Source organism: Arachis stenosperma, chromosome 5 (assembly GCF_014773155.1).
Source record: "Arachis stenosperma cultivar V10309 chromosome 5, arast.V10309.gnm1.PFL2, whole genome shotgun sequence".
NCBI lineage: Eukaryota > Viridiplantae > Streptophyta > Magnoliopsida > Fabales > Fabaceae > Arachis > Arachis stenosperma.
The window spans coordinates 63,329,038-63,343,872 of NC_080381.1; the positions used below are offsets into that span (position 1 = coordinate 63,329,038).

General features: G+C 40.4%; 1 non-coding gene across 1 annotated transcript; it reads left to right on the top strand.

Annotated features, from left to right (window-relative positions):
- The first annotated feature begins 14,103 nt into the window (after positions 1 to 14,103).
- On the top strand, positions 14,104 to 14,211 carry LOC130983570 (small nucleolar RNA R71). The gene has a single exon (XR_009087554.1). It is a non-coding gene; the product is annotated as a small nucleolar RNA R71 (small nucleolar RNA).
- Positions 14,212 to 14,835: the final 624 nt, after the last annotated feature.

Sequence of the window (14,835 nt, forward strand, 5' to 3'; positions counted from 1 at the left end):
AACCCTCACTAGAAGTGTTTGCACTCTAGTCACTCAAGTGTATCGGGTCAATTCTCTCAATTCTCCCTTAATCATGCTTTCCAAGATTTGTTTTTCATCTAACAATCGACATTTATTTCATGCATGCATACATCTATCATGAGGACTTTTCATAGGTTGTAATGGGGCTAGGGTCAAGGTAGGATGCATATTTGGTCAAGTGGACTTGAAATTTGAATCTTTGGTAAGCTTAAACTTCCCACCTAACCTATGTAGCAACCTATACAATTAAGTTCTAACCTAACTACCCATTCTTCACTTGTTCACATACTCATGCATTCTTTTTCCTTTTGGTTACAACACATATGCATTGATTATTATTGAAATTCACTTGGGGCATTTTGTCCCCTTTTTATTACTTTCCTTTTTCTTTTTCTTTTCTTTCTATTTTTTTTCTTTTCCATACTTACTTACTCTTTTTTTTCTTTTTCTTTTGTTTTTCTCATTTTTTCTTTCTTTCAAACTATATACAAGAACATCAATGTATAAGGTTTAATCATTTGATTAATACATGAGTATGTACCCAATTTCCAAAATTGTTAACAAAAATAGAAAATACACTTTTACTTCAACCAATGTCCCAAGTTTCCCATACCCAAATGATAAACATTCTCAATAGCCTAAGCTAATCAAAGATCCAAATTAAGGACATTTATTATTTTTTGCTTAGGGGTAGTGATGTGCTACAATTAAGAACAAAAGGGATTAAATAGGCTCAAATTGGCTAACAATGATTAATGAAAGGTAGGCTATTTAGGTAAGTGAGCTAAATAAAATGATGGCCTTAATCATATAAATGCATGTATACATGGAATAATGGACATATAAAATCAAACAAAGCAAGGATTACAATCATAGAAAGAGAACAATGCACACAAGAATGGAAATAAATGGTTATAAGATGTAACCACGTCATTAGGCTCAAATCTCACATGATTGTGTTCTTAGCTCAAAAACCATGTTCCAAAATAAATTTTTTCAAGCAAGTTCAACAAAAAAATTTTTTTGAATTCGTAGGGTGCCCTAAAACAGTTTCTTGGAAAAGCAATCATCACCCTAACCAAGTAGTCCTAATAAGAAAGAAGTGGTAAACATATGTACAAATTCTAACTAACATGCAACCTATCATGCAATGCAATAACTAACTAACATTAGTGTTGGGAAAGAAAATTGTTACCCCTGGAGATCGGTCAGACGACCTCCCCACACTTGAAGATTGCACCGTCCTCGATGCATGCACAAAAGAGCAAGGTGGACGGGTTGAAACAACTGATGAGCTTCTTCAAAAGGTTGTGCGAATGAACTTGTTTGTTGCCCCATTTAGAAACTTTTCCTTTTTCCTTCTTTTGGTGGCCAACCTAAAAAGAGAGAAAAAAAAGAAAATTAAGCCTATAAGAAAGATATCAAAGCAAATAGGACATAAGCGGGGGCTAATGCCAAATAAAAGTAGGGTTCTCAAGTACATGGTAGTTAAGCATGTAAGTGAGGAAGCAATATAGGCAAAGGGCATATCAACTAATACTTGATGCAAGAGTGAAATCGAAGCATGGAGAGCATGTTGAGCATCAAGTTCAAATAAGAAAGAGTGGGTCATCAAAAACACTATGAGTTCATATCAATACACAAAGACACAAGAGTCATACAAGATTAAGCATTGATTTGAAAGTTTCATCACCCACCAATATCAAACAAGTCAAAAAGCACTAAAATAATGCAAGAAATTCTCAACAATTGAGTAAGAGAGTTCAACACCATTATTAAAATAAGAAACTCGAAAAAAATTAAAGTAAAAACAAGTTATAAAAACAAAATGAAAATGCAAAGAATAAAAGTATACGAATGCGATAAACAAAAGAAAATGGAAGAGGGGGAAAAAACTCTTTTTTTTTTACCGACGCGGACGCGCACGGTGCGCTCACGCGTCGATGTGCATACCGTCCGAGGGACGCGTATGTGCCAGGTGCGCATACGCATAAGTTGTGTCAGGCGTAGGGCACCGCGTCAGCCCAAGGTTGGCACAACTCTCTGGAAAATGGACCAGGAGTGCAGGTGGCGCAAACAACGCGTGCGCGCACAGCGTGCGTACGCGTGCATTGCGCAATTTGAATCAAAGATGCGCATGCGCCAGGTGCGCGCACGTGTGGGTTGGTTTGTGCCTTAGGCCCAATGTTCGCATAGTGCAGGCCTAACTCTCGGGTTTTTGGCTGAGGAGGGAATTTTTTGCATCCACGCGTACGCGCCATGTACGCGTGCGCGTGGATGGTCAAAAATGCCTGAAGCGCGCGTACGCGCCATGTACGCATACGCGTGGATGGTGCTCTATTTTTCAAAATTTTTCCAAGTTCTTGCACCAAACCAAGCATTCCAAACCTCCAAATAGCTACTAAAACACCCTAAAATCTTATTTAACATATTATACTACCAAATAAACTCAACAAACCAATAAAAACATGAAATTAAACTAATTTTACCAATATTTACAAAAGAGAAAATGAAAAAATTTTACCATGGTGGGGTGTCTCCCACCTAGCACTTTTGTTTATTGTCCTTAAGTTGGACTTATGGGGAGCTCTTGTCAAGGTGGCTTGTGCTTATACTCATCCTTGAACTCCCACCAATGCTTGGTTCTCCATTGTGCCTCATTCTTCAAAATTAATATCTCAAGCTTTGATGGAGTTCTACACACACCATGGGCTCCCAAATTTGATTTTCTTGTGCGATCCAAGGTCCCACACTTTGTTTTGACACCCGTCTTGAGTTGATTATCATTAATCCATCTGGGTGGTAAGCAAGAGGAATTCTCAAGGTGATACCAAGCTCTCCTTTTAGACCCATTCAATTGAGCACTAGCCCAACCCTTGCATCTAAGCTTTGAAGTATCAACCAAAATGAGCCTCGATTTGCAACGCCATCCGCTAAACATTCTTCTCTTACGCTTTATCCCGCAAATCATCCTAAGTTGACCATCCGTTTCAAGCAAACCATACTCAAGTGGGACAATAAAGCCAATAAAAATGAGTTTTACCCACTCAAGTGAAGGAATATATGACGACCTAGGCAAAGAGGCTTCTAAGGATATTGACAAAGCGTACTCAACTCCCGTCCTTCTTTTTCTAAGGACTTTCACTTCTTCACAAGATTTTTCAAATTCAATCCTTTGTTTGTCAATTTCATCTAACTCTTCTCCGTCACTCAAATCATAAATGGGAGGACGAGAGAAATCTACCTCCACATTGCTTTCTATCTCGTCAAGAGAAGGTTCTTCAAGTTCAAAGGATTCACCACCACTAAGATTTGATGCTTGATCTTCATCACCAAGGGAACTCAATTCTTGCTCCCTTCCTTCCAAGTCTTCATATGGAATATGCCTTGGAGGTTGTGCACGTTCCTCCTCAACATCAACTTCAATCTTTTTGGAGGAGTTGTCTATAACTTTAGGTTCCCATGGAGGTTCCACATCTCCAAAGTCTTCAACCACTTCTTCATCTTCTTCAATTATCATCGGTTCCTCCAATTGTTCTAACACAAAGTAGCATTCCTCCTTTTCCACCGGAGTTTCCAATCTCTCCTTTCATGCTATGCGCTTCCTTGGAGTCTTCACATGTAGCTAGGGAAGTCTCTTGAGTATTCAAGCATTAGGAGGCTAATTGGGTTACTACCTTGGTCAAGGTAGCCACAAATTGTTTCACATCCCTTTTCATCTCATCTTGCCCTTGAAGAAGAACACCAAGGGTTTTATCCATTAGAGATTGGGGTGGATAGGAGAGTTCATTATTTTGGAGAAAGGATTCATGATAGGAAAGTGGTTCCTCTTGGTAAGGGTGTGGAGGTGGTGGTTCTTGGGAGTATTGATGTTGGAATGGTGGTGATTCTATATATGGCTCATATGGTTCAAAAGGTGGTTGGTATGGCGGATAATATGGATTAGGGTCATATGGAGGTGTTTGGTGAAAAGAGGCTTGTGAGTATGGTTGAGGGCTATGTTGAGGACATGGCTCATAGGTATATGGTGGTGGTTCTTGAAAGTCACAAGGAGATTCACCATAGCCATTGGATTGGTATGCATCATAGAATGGCTCTTCTTCATAGTGCATTGGTGGAGGTTGTTGCCATGAGGGTTAATCATATGCATATGGCTCCTCCCACCTTTGAGTATCCCATCCTTGATACACATCTTCATTGTAGCTCCCATTTCCTACAACATAATTGTAACCAAGCTCATAGCCAAAGTGAGAATCCATGATAGCAAGAGAAAAGGAAAATAAAATCAAATGAAAAACAAAGAAAACCAAATCCTAAAACTAGCAAATACTAACAAAGAAGCAAAAATCAAGCTATTCACAATATTCACATATATACAATAACCAATAACATAACACCATTGCAAGTCCCTGGCAACGGCGCCATTTTGATGATTAGATTTTTGTGTGGTCTAGAATTTCACAATTGAAGTCTCATTACAAGTATAGTTTCTGAACTAACAATAATCCTTTCATACAAAAGTTTGTTTGTCACTAAAATAAACCCCTAAAAATTTGTTATTGGTTATGAGATATTTTGGGGTTTTTGAGATTTTAGACAAGAAATATAAATGGCAAAGAAAATAAACTAACAACTAACAAAGCTCTTGGCAAGATGTGAGAACTAGAAGTCCTATCCTAGTTATCCTCCTCAATTGTGACCACAAATTGTTCATTGCTACCACTTAGTTAACCTCTAACCATGGAGGAAAGTCAAGTGGATGAATTAACTTGATTCCACAAATCCTAGCCAACTTCCAAGGGAAAGACTAGCTTTAGTGGTATCCAAATCAATTAGCAACTTCTAATTATCAATCAACAAAGGAATTAGGTAACTCAAGCATTACTAATTACTCTACCGAAGCCAAGAGGAATAAAATCTATACTAAAATCCAACCAAGCATTTCATTAAACACTTGGAAGGCACAAAGGAAAAGCATAGTAAATTGATAATAAGAGTAGAATCTAACAACAATTGAATGTAAGAAATCAACAACAATAATCAAAAGGAACACAATTATTATGAATTACCTTAAATGGAATTGGAAGAAAGTAGAAGAGACAAGAGTAGATCTTCAACAAAGTATGAGAACAACATAAAGGAAATTACAACAAAAGAATAGAAGAATGATGATTGCAACAATAAGGAATTGAGAAGAAGAAGTAGAAGAGATCTTGAATGAAAACCTAGATTTAAGAACTAAACCTAATCCTAATCCTAATTCTAGAGAGAAGTTAGAGCTTCTCTCTCTAGAAACTAACCTTAACTACTTCTAAAACTAAACTAAAGCTAATTATCAAAAGTAAGTTAATTTCCCTTCAATCCTTAGCTTAAATATCATCAGAAATGAGTTGGATTAGGCCCACAAGACTTCTAAAATTGCTGGCCACGAGTTGCATTAAGTGAATCATGTGCAACCATCGGTGAGTACGCGTACAGTGCACCTGCGCGCCCCTATGCGTGATGCAACTATGGCAAATCTTATATCATTTCGAAGCCCGGGTGTTAGCTTTCCAACGCAACTAGAACCGCATCATTTAAATCTTTGTAGCTCAAGTTATGGTCGATTAAGTGAGAAGAAGTCGGCTTGACAGCTTTTGCGATTCCTTTATTTCTTCATGAGTTCTCCATTTTTACATGCTTTTTCTTCATTCCCTTGATCCAATCCTTGCCTCCTAAATCTGAAATCACTTAACAAACATATCAAGGTATCTAATGGAATCAAGGTGAATTAAATTTAGCTATTTTAAGACCTAAAAAGCATGTTTTCACTCTTGAGCACAATTAAGGGAGAAGTTATAAAACCATGCTATTTCATTGAATAAATGTGGTTAAAAGGTGACAAAATACCCCAAAATCAATACAAGATAAACCTACAAATGGGGTTCATCAAATACCACATCAGCATTTCAACTCAATATGTTCCAAATTCATCTTTCAAATCAATCATTGTTTTCATTAATCTGCTAACCTTTCAGGTATTCAAAACCTAAGATAATTCCGGTTACCATTTTATTACTCCTATTCGCAACCATACCAATTATAATCCTAAAAATTTTTCCACAATACCACCATACCATTTATTCTGCATTTAATTATTCAATTCATTTACAATTTCACCAATGTATACAATTCAACCTCCCTTAAACATACTAAACAACTAGTGAATTTCTACCTATCATAACTAAATTCAAATGTCAAACCAAGCCAAAATCAAGTCTAAAATCATGTTCACTTGTTTCTCTCCACTTCTACCTACCTCTGCACTCGAAAATTTCCCCTATAATTCACAAGTAAATCAAAAATCAAATGGGGTTACTCTCATTCTCTCTTCGTGTACGTGGTCGACCTTGCCTGCAAGGCACCATTTGGGTCTCCTGTCCACATCAAACAATCGATATCAAGGTGATTAGTCTCAATATCTCAATCTCAGCACTTCAATTATCCCAAAAATGTCCTCACAAACAAGCATGCTATGAATATCAAACAGATATTCTAAATAGCATGAAAGAGAAAATCAAACAACCCAGAGTGTGCAACAAAGCACAATCGATCCATCCCTCAAACTCACAAGGACGAACTACTCTAATACCGTAAATGTAACACCCTATTACCCTAGGCCTTACCTCTAGCTATAAAGAAAAGGATAACAAAGTGCCACGACAGTTCTAAAGCTCATACCATACTATATGTATATAGAAAAAAGTAGTAAAACGGGCACTACAAGAAAAATACCCATTCAGCCACACTTTTTTAAGCTACATTTGAAAAGTGTAGCCTATTCTGTGAATAGGCTATGCATAGGCTACGCTTTTCTCTGTGTTGCCTTGCTTTTTATATGAGAAAAGGATACACAATTGTGGCATCATTTAAAAAGTGTAGCCTTAGGTATTTTAGAAATCACTTATAAAGCGTAGCCGTTGGTTGATATCTATAGGTTCACTTTTTGTATCAAAGGGGACGCTTTTAAAGAGTAGCCTATTTATTAAGTTTTGGGTGCATTTGAAAAGTGATGCCTAATGTGTCTAGAACAAAGAATTTGACACTTAGTGAATTTTTCCCTCTTTTCCCTGAAAGCAAAGTCACATACACACTTAGTGAAATTTTTGTCATTCCCTCCAAAGAACAACGCACCCTCATTCATCCTTGCAACCCTGCCTCGCCTGCACCTACTTCGTACACCCTCGCAACCCTGCCTCCAAAGCTCACTGTCGATCGTCACCCCCCATTCACTCTCTTCACTCTCGCCGTTGACCCTCTCCCTCCAAATCTCACTGATCACCTCCAAAGCACGCACCTTTATCCCCTTTCGTAAGCCCTCGCAACCCTGCCTCCAAAGCTCACCATCGATCGTCGCACCCCACTCACTCTCTTCACTCTTGCCATTAACCCTCTCACTGTCGCTCTTGCCATTGACCCTCTCATACAAGAAGAAACCCTCTCAATCTCGCCACTCACCATCGTCGCCCCCCACTCACCACTCTCCACATTGCTGCACCGCTGACCGTCGCTCCTCTTCGCTATCTTGCACTGATCGTCGCTGCGCCGCCCTCACCATCATCGCTGCTGCCGTTCTCACCATCGTCATCTCCGTGCTTCTCATCATCGTCTTCTCTGTGCTCACATCATTGAATAGGTATGTAGTGATTTCTATTTGGTTCTGAAATTTCAGAGGCTTAGGATTCCTATTTTAGGATTCCTATTTTAGGATTTTGGTGCGCGAAATTGTGAACAATACTTTTCACAACTCTCATAATCCCCGGTCATGAACTCCAAGAACTTGGTAGCTCAATCCCATGGCATTACACAACTTCGCACAACTAACCAGCAAGTGCACTGGGTTGTCCAAGTAATACCTTACGTGAGTAAGGGTCGATCACACGGAGATTGTTAGTATGAAGCAAGCTATGGTCATCTTGTAAATCTTAGTCAGGCAGACTCAAATGGATATGGTGATGAACAAAAATAACATAAAAGATTAAGATAGAGATACTTATGTAATTCATTGGTAGGAACTTCAGATAAGCGCATGAAGATGCCTTCCCTTCCGTCTCTCTGCTTTCCTACTGTCTTCATCCAATCCTTCTTCTTCCTTTCCATGGCAAGCTTGTGTAGGGTTTCACTGTTGTCAATGGCTACCTCCCATCCTCTCAGTGAAAGCGATTGCATATGCCCTATCACGGCACGCGGAATTCAGCTGTCGGTTCTCGGTCAGGCCGGAATAGAATCCATTGATTCTTTTGCGTCTGTCACTAACGCCCCGCCTGCTAGGAGTTTGAAGCGCGTCACAGTCATTCAATCATTGAATCCTACTCAGAATACCACAGACAAGGTTAGACCTTCCGGATTCTCTTGAATGCTGCCATCAGTTCTCGCCTATACCACGAAGACTCTGATCTCACGGAATGGTTGGCTCGTTTGTCAGGCGAGCACTCGGTTGTCAGGCGATCAACCATGCATCGTGCAATCAGGAATCCAAGAGATATTCACTAGAGCCTTGATTGCTTGTAGAACAAAAGTGGTTGTCAGTCACCTTGTTCATGGGTGAGAATGATGATGAGTGTCACGGATCATCACATTCATCAAGTTGAAGAACAAGTGATTTCTTAGAACAAGAACAAGCGGAATTGAATGGAAGAACAATAGTAATTGCATTAATACTCGAGGTACAGCAGAGCTCCACACCTTAATCTATGGTGTGTAGAAACTCCACCGTTGAAAATACATAAGCATAAGGTCTAGGCATGGCCGTGAGGCCAGCCTCCCAATGATCTAAGAACTAGATGTCCAAAGATGATCAAAGGATCAAAAACAATCCAAAGATCAGAAGATCCAAATACAATAGCAAAAGGTCCTACTTATAGAAAACTAGTAGCCTAGGGTGTACAGAGATGAGTAAATGACATAAAAATCCACTTCCGGGCCCACTTGGTGTGTGCTTGGGCTGAGCAATGAAGCAATTTCGTGTAGAGACTCTTCTTGGAGTTAAACGCCAGCTTTTATGCCAGTTTGGGCGTTTAACTCCCATTTGGGTGCCAGTTCCAGCGTTTAACGCTGGGATTCCTGAGGGTGACTTTGAACGCCGGTTTAGGCCATCAAATCTTGGGCAAAGTATGGACTATCATATATTGCTGGAAAGCCCAGGATGTCTACTTTCCAACGCCGTTGATAGCGCGCCAATTGGGCTTCTGTAGCTCCAGAAAATCCACTTCGAGTGCAGGGAGGTCAGAATCCAACAGCATCTGCAGTCCTTTTCAGTCTCTGAATCAGATTTTTGCTCAGGTCCCTCAATTTCAGCCAGAAAATACCTGAAATCACAGAAAAACACACAAACTCATAGTAAAGTCCAGAAAAGTGATTTTTAACTAAAAACTAATAAAAATATACTAAAAACTAACTAGATCATACCAAAAACATACTAAAAACAATGCCAAAAAGTGTATAAATTATCCGCTCATCACAACACCAAACTTAAATTGTTGCTTGTCCTCAAGCAACTGAAAATCAAATAAGATAAAAAGAAGAGAATATGCAATGAATTCCAAAAACATCTATGAAGATCAGTATTAATTAGATGAGCGGGGCTTTTAGCTTTTTGTCTCTGAACAGTTTTGGCATCTCACTCTATCCTTTGCAACTCAGAATGATTGGCTTCTTTAGGAACTCAGAATCCAGATAGTGTTATTGATTCTCCTAGTTAAGTATGATGATTCTTGAACACAGCTACTTATTGAGTCTTGGCCGTGGCCCAAAGCACTCTGTCTTCCAGTATTACCACCGGATACATACATGCCACAAACACATAATTGGGTGAACCTTTTTAGATTGTGACTCAGCTTTGCTAAAGTCCCCAATTAGAGGTGTCCAGGGTTCTTAAGCACACTCTTTTTGCCTTGGATCACAACTTTATTTCTTTCTTTTTCTTTCTTTTTCTCTTTCTTTTTCGTTTTTTTTTTGTATTCACTGCTTTTTCTTGCTTCAAGAATCATTTTTAATGATTTTTCAGATCCTCAGTAACATGTCTCCTTTTTCATCATTCTTTCAAGAGCCAACATTCATGAACCGCAAATTCAAAAGACATATGCACTGTTTAAGCATACATTCAGAAGACAAAAGTAATGCCACCACATCAAAATAATTAAACTGTTATAAAATTCAAAATTCATGCAATTCTTTTTCTTTTTAATTAAGCACGTTTTTTTTTTCAAGAAAGGTGATGGATTCATAGGACATTCATAACTTTAAGGCATAGACACTTAAGACACTAATGATCACAAGACACAAACATAGATAAACATAAGCATAAAATTCGAAAAACAGAAGAATAAAGAACAAGGAAATCAAAGAACGGGTCCACCTCAGTGATGGCGGCTCTTTCTTTCTCTTGAAGATCCTATGGAGTGCTTGAGCTCCTCAATGTCTCTTCCTTGTCTTTGTTGTTCCTCTCTCATGATTCTTTGATCTTCTCTAATTTCATGGAGGATGATGGAGTGTTCTTGATGCTCCACCCTTAGTTGTCCCATGTTGGAACTCAATTCTCCTAGGGAGGTGTTCAGTTGCTCCCAATAGTTTTGTGGAGGAAAGTGCATCCCTTGGGGCATCTCAGGGATCTCATGATGAGTGGGGTCTCTTGTGTGCTCCATTCTTTTCTTAGTGATGGGCTTATCCTCATCAATGGGGATGTCTCCCTCTATGTCAACTCCCACTGAATAACAGAGGTGACAAATGAGATGAGGAAAGGCTAACCTTGCTAAGGTAGAGGACTTGTCCGCCACCTTATAGAGTTCTTGGGCTATAACCTCATGAACTTCCACTTCTTCTCCAATCATGATGCTATGAATCATGATGGCCCGGTCTAGAGTAACTTCGGATCGGTTGCTAGTGGGAATGATTGAGCGTTGAATGAACTCCAACCATCCTCTAGCCACGGGTTTGAGGTCATGCCTTCTCAATTGAACCGGCTTGCCTCTTGAATCTCTCTTCCATTGTGCGCCCTCTTCACATATGACTGTGAGGACTTGGTCCATCCTTTGATCAAAGTTGACCCTTCTAATGTAAGGGTGTTCATCTCCTTGCATCATGGGCAAATTGAATGCCAACCTTACACTTTCCGGACTAAAATCCAAGTAATTCCCCCGAACCATAGTAAGATAATTCTTTGGATTCGGGTTCACACTTTGATCATGGTTCTTGGTGATCCATGCATTGGCATAGAACTCTTGAACCATCAAGATTCCGACTTGTTGAATGGGGTTGGTAAGAACTTCCCAACCTCTTCTTCGGATCTCATGTCGGATCTCCGGATATTCACCCTTTTTGAGTGAAAAGGGGACCTCGGGGATCACCTTCTTCAAGGCCACAACTTCATAGAAGTGGTCTTGATGCACCCTTGAGATGAATCTCTCCATCTCCCATGACTCGGAGGTGAAAGCTTTTGCCTTCCCTTTCCTCTTTTTAGAGGTTTCTCCGGCCTTGGATGCCATAAATGGTTATGGAAAAACAAAAAGCAATGCTTTTACCACACCAAACTTAAAATGTTTGCTCGTCCTCGAGCAAAAGAAGAAAGAAGAGAGTAGAAGAAGAAGAAATGAGGAGAAAGGGAATGGCTTTGTATTCGGCCAAAGGGGAGAGAGATGGTGTTTAAGGTGTGTGAAAATGAAGGAGTGAAGGAGGGTTTATATAAGAGAGGGGGAGAGGGTTGTTCGGCCATGTGAGGGTGGGTTTGGGTGGGAAAGTGGTTTGAATTTGAATGGAGGGGTAGGTGGGGTTTTATGAAGGATGGATGTGAGTGGTGAAGAGAAAGAGGGGATTTGATAGGTGAGGCGTTTTTGGGGAAGAGGTGTTGAGGTGATTGGTGAAGAAGAGAGAGAGAGTGGTAGGGTAGGTGGGGATCCTGTGGGGTCCACAGATCCTGAGGTGTCAAGGAAAAGTCATCCCTGCACCAAATGGCATGCAAAATCACGTTTTGTGCCATTTCTGGCGTTAAACGCCGGGCTGGTGCCCATTCCTGACGTTTAACACCGGGTTCTTGCCCTTTTCTGGCGTTTAACGCCAGTCTGGTGCCCTTTTCTGGCGTTAAACGCCCAGAATGGTGCCAGACTGGGCGTTAAACGCCCAACGGCTAACCTTACTGGCGTTTAAACGCCAGTAAGTGCGTCCTCCAGGGTGTGCTATTTTTCTTCCTGTTTTTCATTCTGTTTTTGCTTTTTTCATTGATTTTGTGACTTCTCATGATCATCAACCTATAAAAAAGATAAAATAACAAAAGGAAATAGTTAATTATAAAACATTGGGTTGCCTCCCAACAAGCGCTTCTTTAATGTCATTAGCTTGACAGAGGGCTCTCATGGAGCCTCACATTTTCTCAGAGCAATGTTGGAACCTCCCAACACCAAACTTAGAGTTTGAATGTGGGGGTTCAACACCAAACTTAGAGTTTGGTTGTGGCCTCCCAACACCAAACTTAGAGTTTGACTGTGGGGGCTCTGTTTGGCTCTGTTTTGAGAGAAGATCTTCATGCTTCTTCTCCATGGTGATAGAGGGATATCCTTGAGCCTTAAACACAAGGGATTCTTCATTCACTTGAATGATTAACTCTCCTCTATCAACATCAATCACAGCATTTGCTGTGGCTAGGAAGGGTCTGCCAAGGATGATGGATTCATCCATGCACTTCCCAGTCTCTAGGACTATGAAATCAGTAGGGATGTAATGGTCTTCATCTTTTACCAGAACATCCTCTACAAGTCCATGAGCTTGTTTTCTTGAGTTGTCTGCCATCTCTAGTGAGATTTTTGCAGCTTGCACCTCAAAGATCCCTAGCTTCTCCATTACAGAGAGGGGCATGAGGTTTACACTTGACCCTAAGTCACACAAGGCCTTCTTGAAGGTCATGGTGCCTATGGCACAAGGTATTGAAAACTTCCCAGGATCCTGCCTCTTTTGAGGCAGTTTCTGCCTAGACAAGTCATCCAGTTCTTTGGTGAGCAAAGGGGGTTCATCCTCCCAAGTCTCATTTCCAAATAACTTGTCATTTAGCTTCATGATTGCTCCAAGGTATTTAGCAACTTGCTCTTCAGTGACATACTCATCCTCTTCAGAGGAAGAATACTCATCAGAGCTCATGAATGGCAGAAGTAATTCCAATGGAATCTCTATGGTCTCATTTTGAGCCTCAGATTCCCATGGTTCCTCATTGGGGAACTCAATGGAGGCCAGTGGACGTCCAGTGAGGTCTTCCTCAGTGGCGTTCACTGCCTCTTCTTCCTCCCAGAATTCGGCCATGTTAATGGCTTTGCACTCTCCTTTTGGATTTTCTTCTGTGTTGCTTGGGAGAGTACTAGGAGGGAGTTCAGTAACTTTCTTGCTCAGCTGTCCCACTTGTGCCTCCAAATTCCTAATGGAGGACCTTGTTTCAGTCATGAAACTTTGAGTGGTTTTGATTAGATCAGAGACCATGGTTGCTAAGTCAGAGGGGTTCTGCTTAGAACTCTCTGTCTGTTGCTGAGAAGATGATGGAAAAGGCTTGCCATTGCTAAACCTGTTTCTTCCACCATTATTGATATTGAAACCTTGTTGAGGTCTTTCTTGATTCTTCCATGAGAAATTTGGGTGATTTCTCCATGAAGAATTGTAGGTGTTTCCATAGGGTTCTCCTAGGTAATTCACCTCTTCTATTGAAGGGTTCTCAGGATCATAGGCTTCTTCCTCAGATGAAGCTTCCTTAGTACTGCTTGGTGCATTTTGCATTCCAGACAGACTTTGAGAGATCAAATTGACTTGTTGAGTCAATATTTTGTTCTGAGCCAATATGGCATTCAGAGCATCAATCTCAAGAACTCCTTTCTTCTGATTAGTCCCATTGTTCACAGGATTCCTTTCAGAAGTGTACATGAATTGGTTATTTGCAACCATTTCAATTAGCTCTTGAGCTTCTGTAGGCGTCTTCTTCAGATGAAGAGATCCTCCAGCAGAGCTATCCAAAGACATCTTGGACAGTTCAGAGAGACCATCATAGAAAATACCTATGATGCTCCATTCAGAAAGCATGTCAGAAGGGCACTTTCTGATTAATTGTTTGTATCTTTCCCAAGCTTCATAGAGGGATTCTCCATCCTTTTGTCTGAAGGTTTGGACTTCCACTCTAAGCTTGCTCAATTTTTGAGGTGGAAAGAACTTTGCCAAGAAGGCATTGACTAGCTTTTCCCAAGAGTCCAGGCTTTCTTTAGGTTGAGAGTCCAACCATATTCTAGCTCTGTCTCTTACAGCAAAAGGGAATAGCATCAGTCTGTAGACCTCAGGGTCAACCCCATTAGTCTTGACTGTGTCACAGATTTGCAAGAATTCAGCTAAGAACTGATGAGGATCTTCCAATGGAAGTCCATGGAACTTGCAATTCTGTTGCATTAGAGAAACTAATTGAGGCTTAAGCTCAAAGTTGTTTGCTCCAATAGCAGGGATAGAGATGCTTCTCCCATAGAAGTCGAGAGTAGGTGCAGTAAAGTCACCCAGCACCTTCCTTGCATTGTTTGCATTGTTGTTGTTTTCGGCTGCCATGTGTTCTTCTTCTTTGAAGAATTCGGTCAGGTCCTCTAAAGAGAGTTGTGCTTTGGCTTCTCTTAGCTTTCTCTTCAAGGTCCTTTCAGGTTCAGGATCAGGCTCAACAAGAATGCTTTTGTCTTTGCTCCTGCTCATAAGAGAGAGAAGGGAACAAGAAAATGTGGAATCCTCTATGTCACAGTATAGAGATCCCTTGAAGTGTCAGAGGAAAAGAAG